This window comes from Ceratotherium simum, chromosome 18 (genome assembly GCF_057802395.1).
Source record: "Ceratotherium simum simum isolate JZ-2026a chromosome 18, ASM5780239v1, whole genome shotgun sequence".
Taxonomy (NCBI): domain Eukaryota; kingdom Metazoa; phylum Chordata; class Mammalia; order Perissodactyla; family Rhinocerotidae; genus Ceratotherium; species Ceratotherium simum.
The window spans coordinates 15481355-15494098 of record NC_141917.1 but is presented as its reverse complement, the minus strand read 5'-3'; the positions used below and the strand labels follow the sequence as shown (position 1 = coordinate 15494098).

General features: G+C 38.3%; 1 long non-coding RNA gene across 1 annotated transcript in view; it reads right to left on the bottom strand.

Moving 5' to 3' along the window:
- Positions 1 to 12144, bottom strand: part of LOC147914585 (uncharacterized) — a 44157-nt gene extending 32013 nt beyond the window's left edge. The window contains exon 1 of the long non-coding RNA XR_015555047.1: positions 12035 to 12144. This is a non-coding gene — a long non-coding RNA (uncharacterized LOC147914585). The remainder of the gene's footprint in view (positions 1 to 12034) is intronic.
- Positions 12145 to 12744: the final 600 nt, after the last annotated feature.

The following is a 12744-nucleotide window of genomic DNA, read 5'->3' as shown; positions in this document are numbered from 1 at the left end:
GCAGACAACTCTGATTTATTTCCCCTCTTGTAACTGTCTCACTGGCAGTCTGTGTCCAGTGACTGACTAGTCATATGCTATGTATATTGGCCCCATGCAAGTATTAGTCTGGTTTCACAGGTGGCTAGTTTCTAGACTCTAGCCCCATTGTAGGCCATCATTGAAGGCCATTCATCTTCTCAATGCCTGTGAGGTCAGTTGTCACTATAGGGCAGCACAGCCTCTCCCAGGACCCTCTCCTGTGTCCTTACTTTCCTGCACACAGGTGTTCAATCCCAGACAATCCTCTGCCCATAACTAATATCTATGTCAGACACTGTTTGCCAGAGAACCCCACTCGTGATAAACCCAGTTCAGCTATATCAGCAGATGCTCCCCTAGACCAGTCCTCCTGTGTATTTTGGCCTTACTACCTATTTTGCTTCCTTTGATTCACCTTTGCAAGAAAAATGGAACAGTGATAGCCCTGGTAGCTAACACAAATGAGCATCTTATTACTCCCTCTTATTCAGAATCCAAATTCCAAGGAATTACAAACTCATGTGCAACCACGAGAAAGAATGCAGGCCCTAGATTCAAACTCTGGGTTACAATCCTCATGGAACCCACACATGGGGTTTATGGGAGTATTAAACATGGGAAGATGTGTTAAATACCTAACACCTGGTAAGTGTCAATTAGAGTGACCAATTGTCCAAGTTTGTTTGTTGCATCCCCATTTTCAGTGCTGAAAGACCCATGACTAGGAAACTTTTCAGTCACAGGCATATTGGGACAGTTGGTCATCCTTTAGCCAATACACATCAGCCATTATTATTAAGTATATAAAATGCAGAGCAGTGACTGAAAATTTTGTTGCCTGTGGCAACTTCCAAAGTAGATTAAAACATATTTTAAAAGCTTATATGAGGGTTCACACAAGATACTATTAAAAATATGAGTCTTCTTGCAGCTTCCCATTTTCACTTCTTATTCTTGAACTGGAAGCATAACTTTTTTTGTGTGTGAGGAAGATCGGCCCTGAGCTAACATCTGCCAGTCCTCCTCTTTTTTGCTGAGGAAGACTGGCCCTGGGCTAACATTCATGCCCATCTTCCTCCACTTTACATGGGACGCCGCCACAGCACGGCTTGGCACGCAGTGCCTCGGTGTGTGCCCGGGATCTGAACCGGCGAACCCTGGGCCGCCGCAGTGGAGCGCATGCACTTAACTACTTGCAGCACAGGGCCGGCCCCTGGAAGCATAACTTTTAAAATTCCAGTTTTCAAATCGTGAACATTTAAAATGTTAATGACTTGGGACAATACTCTACGTTCCCTGCCTTTTGGGGCTCATTTAAACCACAATCATCAGCCCATTGAGAAAATTTTTCCTCTACAGCTTTTTGTCACATTGGGAGTATTTCCCCTTCTCAGAAAGACATTGAGGAAATGTGAAGACCCATATCCAGGGAGCAATTCATCTGTGCATAAAGTTTTATATATTTATAATACTGAATGCAAATGAAAAGCCATTTCTCTCAGAGAAAATAAATCATACTCTTCTTCCTAAAATTTTGGTACTTGAAATAGTTTTATTTTACATAAAAATTCATTTTATAGTTACTATTAGGAATTTTTCTCACTTTATAGAGTCATGTTTTTAGCAAACTCACCACCTATACTTCTCTCCCCAACAATTTACTCTGGCTTCTCAGTGGCATTTACAACCATGATTTCTCTCTCTTTTGAAATTTTAAAGTAATTCTAAAGTATTTGTGCCACCCTGTTGCATCATTTTTGCTGTTGTTATAAGCTATAATGTAAGCTTTGACTTTACGTGGATAAGGTAAAATTAAATCTTAGGTGGTTCACAAGATCTCCATTCATGATGAGATTTTCAGTTCTCTAAATAATAACAGGAGGTAGCAATTCCCAGAGCAGGTGCTCAAAATGTCACAGACTTACTTCTCTATTTTCTATTTTACTCGTTGTACAGAGTATGATAACCATACTCATATGCCATAATTTGTAATAAAATCGGTGTTAAACAAGAATTTTATTAATGAAGTAAGCTATCTAGGATGTAAGTTGTAAACAATAGTCAATATTTTGCAAAGTGGCTTTAAATAGTTGGTCATAATAAATAAATGAAGTTCACAGACGAAGACGTAAGAATGGTCAGAAGAATTGATATAGGATTTCTGGTTTTAGCTCCAACCTATAGAGCTTGGAATTCAGAATTCCTGCCTTAGAACAACAATGAAAAAGCTGGACAAATAGAAAAGCAATGATTTTTCAGACTCATCTGAGAATAGAGGTTGCAGATCAAACCACCCACCTTGAAATCTGGAGAGAAGTTACTTCCAGGTAGACATAAGATCTAAGATTTGCTTAGCTGGAGTAGAAGCCGCAGGATGCACTAAACCAATAGGAACATTACAGTAGGAATGTTCATGAACTGCTGGAGACCAAGTGTCTGCTAACATGGGAACCTCCTGGGGCCACAGTCTTGGCCCCTTTCTCCAGATGCTTTCATAGGCTTTTACTACAGTTTCTTTCTCAGGTCTTCATTGTGAAGATTAAAGTTAACCCCTATGACTCCAGCGGGGGGACAGAAAGAGTAGCCATTGTGAAGTTCAATCAAAACTTTCTTCCTAACAGAGCAAAAGTTGAGTTTAATCTCAGGTAGGTCATTATCATAGGCCAACAGGAAGATCCCATTCTGGCTGATGCATGGGAGACGTTCCCCCACCAGCCCTACTCCAGCCCTGTTCTAGCCTCCCTGTCTCAATTAAAAAGAAAAGAAAGAACACAATGAGAGAGGGGAAGGCTTCAAGGACATAGATGGAGAAAATGGAAATACACCTGCTGCAGCTTGGGAAGGGATTAGGTGGAATGGGAAAAAAACTCTACTGCTTCGGGAGGGACAAAAACACTTGTGAAGGTCATGACTCCAAGACACAGGGTGACTGTGCGCTCCAAAGACTGAGAATCAATCAACAGACTAGAGAATGCCTTACCTCCCCCCACATCCTGTGACCATGCTAACAAGACTTCAGAGCAACAGTGAATCACAGCCAGGAGAGCTGCAGAGGACAGACTCTTTCTGAGGAAAAGCACAAAGGGACGCCCTAAAGTCAAGAGGTCAGTGTAGCAATTTGATGTCCTTGGAGCCCAGGGCTGCAAAACATACCAAACACAGAGGAATCTGTGGAGATATCAACATAAACTCTCACATTAAAGTACCTTAGTACTTACTGCCCTATAGACCACATCTGGCTCACAACAAAAAATTACAAGACATGCCAGAAAAGCATTCAATAAAATTCAACTTCCATTCATAATAAAAACACTAAAAATCTAGGAATATAAAGTAATTTTCTTAAACTAGAAAGGATATATATAAAACACCTACAGCTTACGTTATATTTAATGGTGAGAGAGTGACTGCTTTGCCTCCACGTGAGAAACAAGGGAAATATCTCCTTTTTCCCTGCTCCTATTCAACAAAATACTGAAATTCCTAATTAGTATAATAAGGCAAGAAAAATAAATGAAAGACATGAAGATTCAAAAAGGGTGAAATAAAATTGTTTTTATTCACAGACTTCATGATTATCCATACAGGAAAAAAAAAAAAAAGGAAACTCCTAGAACTAAAATCCAAGTTTAGTAAGGTCAGATACAAAAACCAATATAAAAAATTTAGTTATTTTCCTACATACTCACAATAAACAGATATTCAAAATAGCACCAAAAAGGAGAACTTAGGTGCAAGTCTAACAAAATATGAGTATGCCCTGTATGCATAAAGTTACAAAAGACTGATGAATGAAACAAATAAAATCTCAATAAATGGGTAGATAGTCCATGTTTATGGATTTAAAGACCCAATATGGTTAAAATATTGATAAGCCTTTGTCCAGACTAACAAAGAAAATTCGATCCATGTATTCAACATAAAAAGCAATAAATTCACAGCAGTCTTTTTGTAGATATCAATATATTTATTCTTAAGTTTATATGGAAAGTCAAAGGAAGTGAAGTATTCAAAACAATTTAAAAAAAAAGATGGAGGACTCACATTATCTGATTTTGACTTACTAAAAAATTATAGTAATTTAGAGACTAGTAAAAAGATGAATATGAAGATAAATGGAACAGGACAGAGACGATGGAAATATACTAACACAAATACTGTCAAGTGATTTTTGATGGGAATTCTATGGAGAAAGGATAGTCTTTTTAACAAATAGTACCAAAATGATTGAACATTACATATTTTAAAAATGAATTTCAACACACACTTCACACATTACACAAAATTAACTCAAGAAGAACAATAGAAATAAATTAAAATGCAAGATTATAAAACTTCTAGAAGAAAATATATGAGATCTGTGTAATTTTGAGTTTGCTGGTGAGTTTTTAGATACAACACCAGAAGCATAATCCATTGAAAGAAAAAGGTAAATTGGAATTCATTGTACATAAAATGTTTGCTCTGTGAAAGATACTATTAAGAGAATGAAAAGACAAGTCACAGACTGGGACTAAATATGTGCAAATCACATATCTGATAAAAGAGTTGTTTCCAGAATATATAAATTGTATTAAAATTCAATGAGGAAACAAATAACCCAAATATTAAATAGACAAAAGAACTTCACAGACACTTTAGCAAAGAAAATATACAAAAGGAAAATAAGCATATGAAAAGATACTCAGGATAATTTATCATCAGGAAAATGCAAATTAAACACAGAAATAGATACTACTACATATCTATTAGAATGGCTAAAACTATCGAACAAAAAAATGAAAATACCAAATGCTGAAGAGAATGTGGAACAATAAGAATTCTCATACACTGCTGGTGATAATGCAAAATGGTACAGCCATTTCGAAAGTCAGTTTGGCAGTTTCTTATAAAATCAAACAAAGACTTGAGGCATGACTCAACGATCATACTCCTCGGTAATTCTTCAACTGTTTTGAAAACTTATATCCACTTAAAAACTTGCACACAAAACTTTATAATAGCTTTATTCATAATCACCAAAACCTGGAAACAACCAAGTTGTCCTTCAGTAGGTTCATGGATAAATAAATTGAGGTACACTCATTAAACGGAACACTATTCAGCAATGAAAAAGAACAAGCTTTAATTTATACAACAAGGTGGATGAGTCTTAAATGCATTTTTCTAAGTGAAAGAAGCCAGACCAAAAGGTGACATGCTGTATGATTCTATTAATGAGACATTCTATAAAAAGGAAAAACCACAGGAACGGAAAAGAGATGAGCGGTTGCCAGAGGTTTCATTAAAGGGAATACATTACTAGGGGAAGCTCAGAGCATAATTTCAGTTGGTAGAACTATTCTATATGATACAGTAGTGGCAAATACATGATGCCGTGCCTTTGTTGAAACCCACAGAACTTCACAACACAAAAAGTGAAACTTAGTCTATGCAAATTAAAAAAAAATCAACTACAAGCTCTGGGGAACCCCATGATGGAATGCAAACTGTGACAAAAGTATTCAACTGTATGACAAATATATGACATAACCTTATTGAAGGAGGTGGGAGGAAAAGGTACTGACCTAAATAACTTTAGAAAATGATCTTTTGACTGGAAACTCGCAGCCTAAGAAGAAAAGTTACTGAAGATATACACTATACTCTAGTTGGTCAAGTCATTTCTCACAGGTATGTGCGTTAACAATTCCGAAACTTCTGTGATCGTATACTGGAATTGAACTAATCAGTAAACGTATGGCAGATGGTAGGAGCCAGATGTCTCACTGATGGAGTGGGAGGTTACAAATCAGCAAGGCGGGAAGGCTAATATAAACCGTGTGGTAGCTTATTAGAGTTGAAGACATCAATACTATATGGATAGTTTACAGAAATAATTAAAGAAATGTGTACATACATATGTTAGTATAAGTATATATATTTCTTAACTTTGCCTGCCGAGAGGGTCTAGAAACAATGATATTTCAGTAGCAAAGAGCAAATTCAGCCCACATCTTAGTTTCTAACACTATTCTCCAATAAAAGAAACCAGGACTCTTTGGAGAAATGGTTGATTCTAGGTCTCAGGCAGGGAATATACCAACTGAGCCTGGAGCAGCTTGTCCTGACAGAAAGTAGAAAGTAGTCAAAAAACAAAAGGATAGGAACATGTGAAAGGGACACAGGAGCCAACCTGCAAGAGCTCCCAATGGCCAAAGCTGGAAATTTTGAGCAACAAAGTAAATAACATAGTATTAGATTATACCCAAAGTATAAAATAAATATCCATGAGTGTATACTGATATCAAATCTAGCAGACACTACTTCAGCCAGCTGGGCAAGATTGACGTCATCAGTGATGTTATGTTGATAATGTGTATCATTGGTAAGACAGGGTAAGAATAGCACTTCACCTCTGTGGTCTTTTTCCCAAAAGCCTATCACCCCAATCTAAGCATGAGAAAAACATCCTTGGAACTCAGGTGATATGAAGAAGTCCAAACTAGCCCCCATGAAGAGACAACACAGAGAAGTCCACATGGAGAGGAACTGAGGTCCCCAGTTGACAGCTAGCCTCAACCACAAGATATGTTGAGTACACGCTCTCTCAAAAGATTTTAGCTCCCTGCCTTTGTATCTCCCAACTGAGGATACAGCTATCACAAAGCAAAAATAAGACATCCCCGTTGCAGCCTTTCGAATCCCCAACATATAGAAGTCATGAGCACAATAATAGTTTGCTAAATGCCACTTAGTTTGGGATAATTTATTATGCGTTCGTAGTATTGGCGGAAAAAAGTCTCAAAAATATGTTGAATGAAAAGAAGCAAAACACAAAACTGTAGATATGATTCTAGTACAGGCAAAATTAATCTATGGTGAGTAAAATCAGAACAATGTTTACTTGGAGGGGGGTGCTTACTAGAAAGGAGCATGAGGGAACTTTCTTGTGTGATAGAAATAGTCTATGTCCGGTTTGTGGTGGTGGCTAAATGAGTATTCATTTGTCAGAACTCATCAGATGTACCCTTTACTAAATTTACTGATATTAATTATAACTCAATTAAAAAAAGGAGTGGGAAAGACTTATAGATTGAGGTTTTTCATTTTTTACTGACAGCACAGTAGACTAAAAAGCATACATTTATATATGTGTATCACCAGATGAAGGCAGTTGAGGTTAAACATTCAGATTTAGTTGTTTTATGTATATTTGATATCTTCCTAAAACCTTAACATTATATGGACCAAATTACTTAAATAACACAACTATAGGAAGCTTCTGTTTCTGCTCAAAGTGTACACATCCAAATGCTATAGCAGGGGTTAAAAATTGTATGCATTTGTGCTACATCCAGCCCACAGACCTGTTTTTTTGGTTTGTTTTTGTTTTGGGCCTAAAACAATTTAAAAATTAAAAAATAATTTTCCACCATTTAAAAAGTTGAGCAATTTCATGTACAAATTTGATTTCCCACTTCTATTAAATAAGCAAAATTTCTTGTGACATTGGCTCTATTCCTAGGTGCTATAATCAGCTGTACCTGGAGGAAAAAACACTGTATTTTTTTCAGGGAAAGTCTGTGACCTTTATTTCAATAATTGCTTGGATTCACTCATTTTCTTTTTCTTCCTGGCCTTGGGAGGAATTTGAGTTTGCTTCCTTTGTCCCAGGCATTCAATGTGCACTCAAGAAATATGTCAATGTGTATTACTTGGATACTAACACCTATTTCTCAAGTAAGGATCAAACCCTAAGACACGAAAACACCAAGCTTTGCATCTGGTCTTATGTAAAAATTAGGAAGGGATTGTGCTTCATGCTGCCAGAATTCAAGCAAAAAAAGTCCCTACGACTGTGAAGTTTCAGGACGAAAGATGTCATGATTTCATTCTAACTTTTTCTGAAGTGAGTCCCTAATCTCAGATTTTTCATCTCAAACTCCTTCTGGAATGAGATGCCTTAAAATGTTGTAAAAATTAATAAATATACGACTTTTTTCTTACTAAAGTAAATTTCTCTTTGATTTCTCTGTGGTATAATAGACAATAAAATTCAGTATTCTAAAAATTTCTAAAACAGATTTTATCTATTTGCTTGTGCTTTTTCACAAATATTTCTTGATTAAAAACAACAAAAAATAGTTGTTATGAATGTTTGCTATAAAATGATACCAGTGGCCTTGCCTACGATCACATTGAGAATGTCATCACATTTGGGGGCAAATTGGTCTGATTCCATATCCCATGCCAGTAATGTACCATTTAAACCACTTAAAATTGGTGATGGCTTTTTAATGAATACCTGATCTGTTGTATTCAACATTTATTCAAGAAAGACTTGAGTGCGTGTCTACTAAATAACAGAGATGACAATAAGAACAAGAGAGAGAGGACAGATTACATTCTCTCAATAGCCTATGGTCAGTAGTTAAAACTGCAAGTTAATAGTTCTATTTTAGGCTACAAAGTATTTCACGGTCTAACTTCTCACCTTTCAAGCTTCACTGTTGATCCCAATGAAGTGTTTTTATAGTGTACTTCACTACAATTTCTTCAAAGACAAGTCAAAGGCTACAATCCTTTGATAAATCTCAAAGCTGATGCTTTGAACTGAAGAGTAAGTGACTTGGAAATGGAGTTACAAGTTTTTTTATTCTCCTAACATTTTTTTCATATAGATTATTCTGAAATTTTATGTAACAAGATGCCAGAGGGCAAAATAAATAAACAAAATTGTATTCTTCATCCTAACCAAACATCAAAATGTAGATGTTTGTTTCGAGTACTGTAATTCTAATTTTAAAATTTCAATCAAAATACTGTGGCCAGCAGGGTGGTACAGTGGTTAAGTTCGCGCGCTCCGCTTCAGCGGCCTGGGGTTTGCAGGTTTGGATCCTGGGCACGGACTACGCACCACTTACCAAGCCATGCTGTGGCAGGCATCCCACATATAAAGTGGCAGAAGATGGACATGGATGTTAGCCCAGGGCCAATCTTCCTCAGCAAAAAGAGGAGGATTGGCAACAGATGTTAGCTCAGGGCTATCTTCCTCACCAAAAAAAAAAAAAAATTCAATCAAAATACTGATATAAAAGCAAGTCAATAAAATGAGTAGGCTGGAGAAAAGTAGAATTTTATGAAATCATAATAAATATAGTAAGTTAAAATTTAAAAATCAAATCTTGCATTCAACAACGGCTCTCCCAAGACTTATATTATGTCTTCTTCGCCAGTGTTCACCCCAAGTTCTGATTCTGCCTGCAGTGAAATTTGCACAGCCACGGATACTGAGTTTAACAAATTCAGAGAGATGAGTATGTATATCTGGAGAGGAAGTTTCTGTCATATAAATCTTGGGTTTTAGTCTGTAAAAAAATTCATTCCTCATTAAGATAAATTAAAAAAGCATTTAAATATAACATGATTATATCTACATCTTAAATCTTACATGAATATTTAGAGGAAAATATTATTTTTTCTTTTGAATTTAATACTATGATAACGGATCAAGAATACTTGGTGAAATTCAAGTACCACTGCCAAGGAAGAACAGTCATTATCAAATGCAAATAAACTAGCAACTCCTTAGAGCTCAGAAGTCTATACCTGTCTTATTGTGTAAGGACAAAGCAAAAAAATAACATGACAATCACATTGCATCCTCTTATGGTTGTTGAATCTAACTCGGACACCCTGATTTTTTTCAATAGTTCTATGAACATAGTTTCCAATGGGTTAAGATATAAAATCTCGTTATTCAGGCATGCCCGGTGGTGTAGTGGTTGAGTTTGCATTCTCCACTTTGGCAGCCCAGGGTTCGCAGGTTCGGATCCCGGGCGCGGACATATGCACCACTCATCAAGCCATGCTGTGGCGGCGTCCCATATAAAGTAGAGGAAGATGGGCACGGATGCTAGCCCAGGGCCAGTCTTCCTCAGCAAAAAAAGAGGAGACTTGGCAACAGATGTTAGCTAAGGGCTAATCTTCCTCACACACACACACACACACACACACACACACAGAAATTTAAAGATAAAATAAAATCTCATGATTCAGTTAGCCATTCATTCAGATAACAAAATTAATTTCAGAATTAACTATTTTTAGAGAAGTCTGATTTGTAGAAGACTAGAATTTTTTACTCCTCAGAAAGGTCGTGAAAAGCAGGAGCAGCTTTATTATTCAACTGCACCAAGAGCTTTTCCTAGAAAAAAATTGTAGAAGCTATAAAAGGCAGTGTGAAGCGCTCTACCCAGGTAATAATTCTCCAAACTTCCAATTTTCTTTATGATTTGACATGTTCACAGAATAAAAGCAGGGAGAAAAATCTTTTTTGACTCTATTTCCATTTAAATGGGACCATTTGAGATTGAACTTCATTAAAAAAATTCTCAAGCAAAACTGGAACGTGGGACTCTTGGTTGTATTTCTCTTTAAAGTTATAACTCTTTGCAAACTGAACTTCATGGTTTCCTCAAATGCTGGAAAACTCATTTAACTATATTGTATGTGAACTTGTCGACAGATTTGAGAAAAGCAATTTTAGATGTCTGAATGAGAAAGCACTGAGGGAAAAAGAACAATCTCTTTAAATGCAATCTCTGTGTTAAGATGCATTTTTATTCCCTGTAATGTTACCCTTTGATGTACATATAATTCCTAGGATAGTCAATTAAAAGATTAAAAGACCCTGTGGCCACATTATGAATTATAATTATTTGAGCAATCTGGTGTTCTGGTAGATAAATGGCTATGTCTGAAAAATAGCTTGAAAATAATGATGTTAGTACAGAGGGAAATCAAAATATGTTTTTCTTGTTGAACTCAACACTGTGACATAATTTCTTAAGCACTTTGTCTTTCGATGGATGTCAGCTCTTTGAGCCACCGGTTACTGACTTTTAAATTTTTTCAGAGGAACTCTGAAGATAAGTATACCCATTCCTATTTAAATTGCATCACAGATAAGAATCCTAGTCTATGAAAACAATCTACCCATAAGGGCTTACCACACACTCCTTTAGAAAAGCTTCAAAGCGTTTTCTCCTGCTGCCAAGATCAACTCTAACCTTTCCAATCTGACCCTTTTCGAATCTGATTGCATTTTCTATATTTCCTCTGTTAGCAGGCATATGGATCCAATTCTCAGTCAGTGAACACTCCTGTCTTTGAGGTTTACAAGCATCATTTTAGTCATAAAAACTTTACCAGCAACAATGAGTATCTCATCCTTCTGGCAAATCCTAGCAGTCTACCTGGAAACACTCCATTTGAAAGTTGACACACTTTCCCAGTTAAACATGAAGCCCTTTAAATCCAAAAATTCAATAAAGAGAAGAAATTTAATATTCTCTGTCACAGACTTAGTTTATAACCTATACTAATCCAGTATGAGATGTTAAACAATAGTCCTCCTAGTAAAAATTACAATGACAGATGCTTAGTTCAATGAACAGCAAATAAATTTACTATGGAATAGAATGAAGCACTGTAATTAAATTTTATTAGAAATGCATGGAGAGAGGCGGAGTCAGGATGGCGGCATAAGCAGACTCTGAACTCACCTCCTCCCGTGGACACAGCCAATTTACAACTACTCGTGGAAAAATTACCCCTGAGACAGAACTGAAAACTGGATAAGAGGAACTCCTACAACAACGGACAATCCTAACTGGGGTAGAAGAGGCAGAGACTCCCTTCCGGAGAGAAAAACGCCGCCTTCACAAGCCGCCAGCGTCACGGCCGCCGGGAGCAGCTCACAGGGACGCACCCTCCCTGGAGGCGCGGGGTCCTGAGCGTGGGAGCCCCCGCTGTGGGCATTTTGTGGACCCAGCACAATCGACACCAGCGGCATAATATCTGACTGTGCCCGCTACTAAAACACTGAGGAGCACCCCCAGAAAACCCGGTTCACAAAGAAACTAAAACTGGCTCTTAAAGGGCCCGTGCACAAACTCACCCGTTCCAGAAAGCATCCTAAAATCACCAGAAAGAAAGGTGCACAGTGCTTTGGTGACGAGAGACTCACCTAATAGGCCCTGAGTGCATCTCAGTGAGGGGTGAGACCTCTCCAGGCACTGGGACATTGGCGGGGGCCATTGTTGTGGCCTGGTGTGGGCGTGCTGACACACACGCCATTGGAGTTCTCCCTGAGGCCTGCTAGCCCAGGGTCTGCCCCACCCACTAGAGCATGGATTTCATCCAGCTCAGCCAGGGCAGGCAGCCCACCCTAGAGACTGGCCCCACCCAACAACAAGCTCTCAGGCAACGTGTGGGCCTGCATAGATTGGTGACTGGATTCCCTGCAGCCTGGCAACTGAGCCAACTTGAGCGGGGCAGGGTGTGCACAAGGAGCGGGTGGAGAGTGTGGGGTGGTGGCGGAGTGTGTGGGGCTCCCACCGTGGAGAGACTGGGTCCGCTTGGGGGTCGGGGTGCTCACACGGGGCAGGACTGTGTCGACTGTGTGTGTGGACCTGTGGGCAACAGGGCTTGTCAGCTGCAGAAGACTTGTGCTTCTCAAAGACCCACATAGGAGGTTTGCCCCACCTTCCAAAACCTGAAACAATTGGGTGCTCCTGTGCCTGAGGCCAACCCCACCCAGCTGCAATCCTCAGAGAGCTGACAAGAGACCTAATAGGCTAGAGGCATACAGCAATTGTAAGGCCCTGAGCCTAACAACCTGCCACGCTGGGGGCCTACTCACTTAAAAGAAATACTGCAACACAAATGTGGTATTAG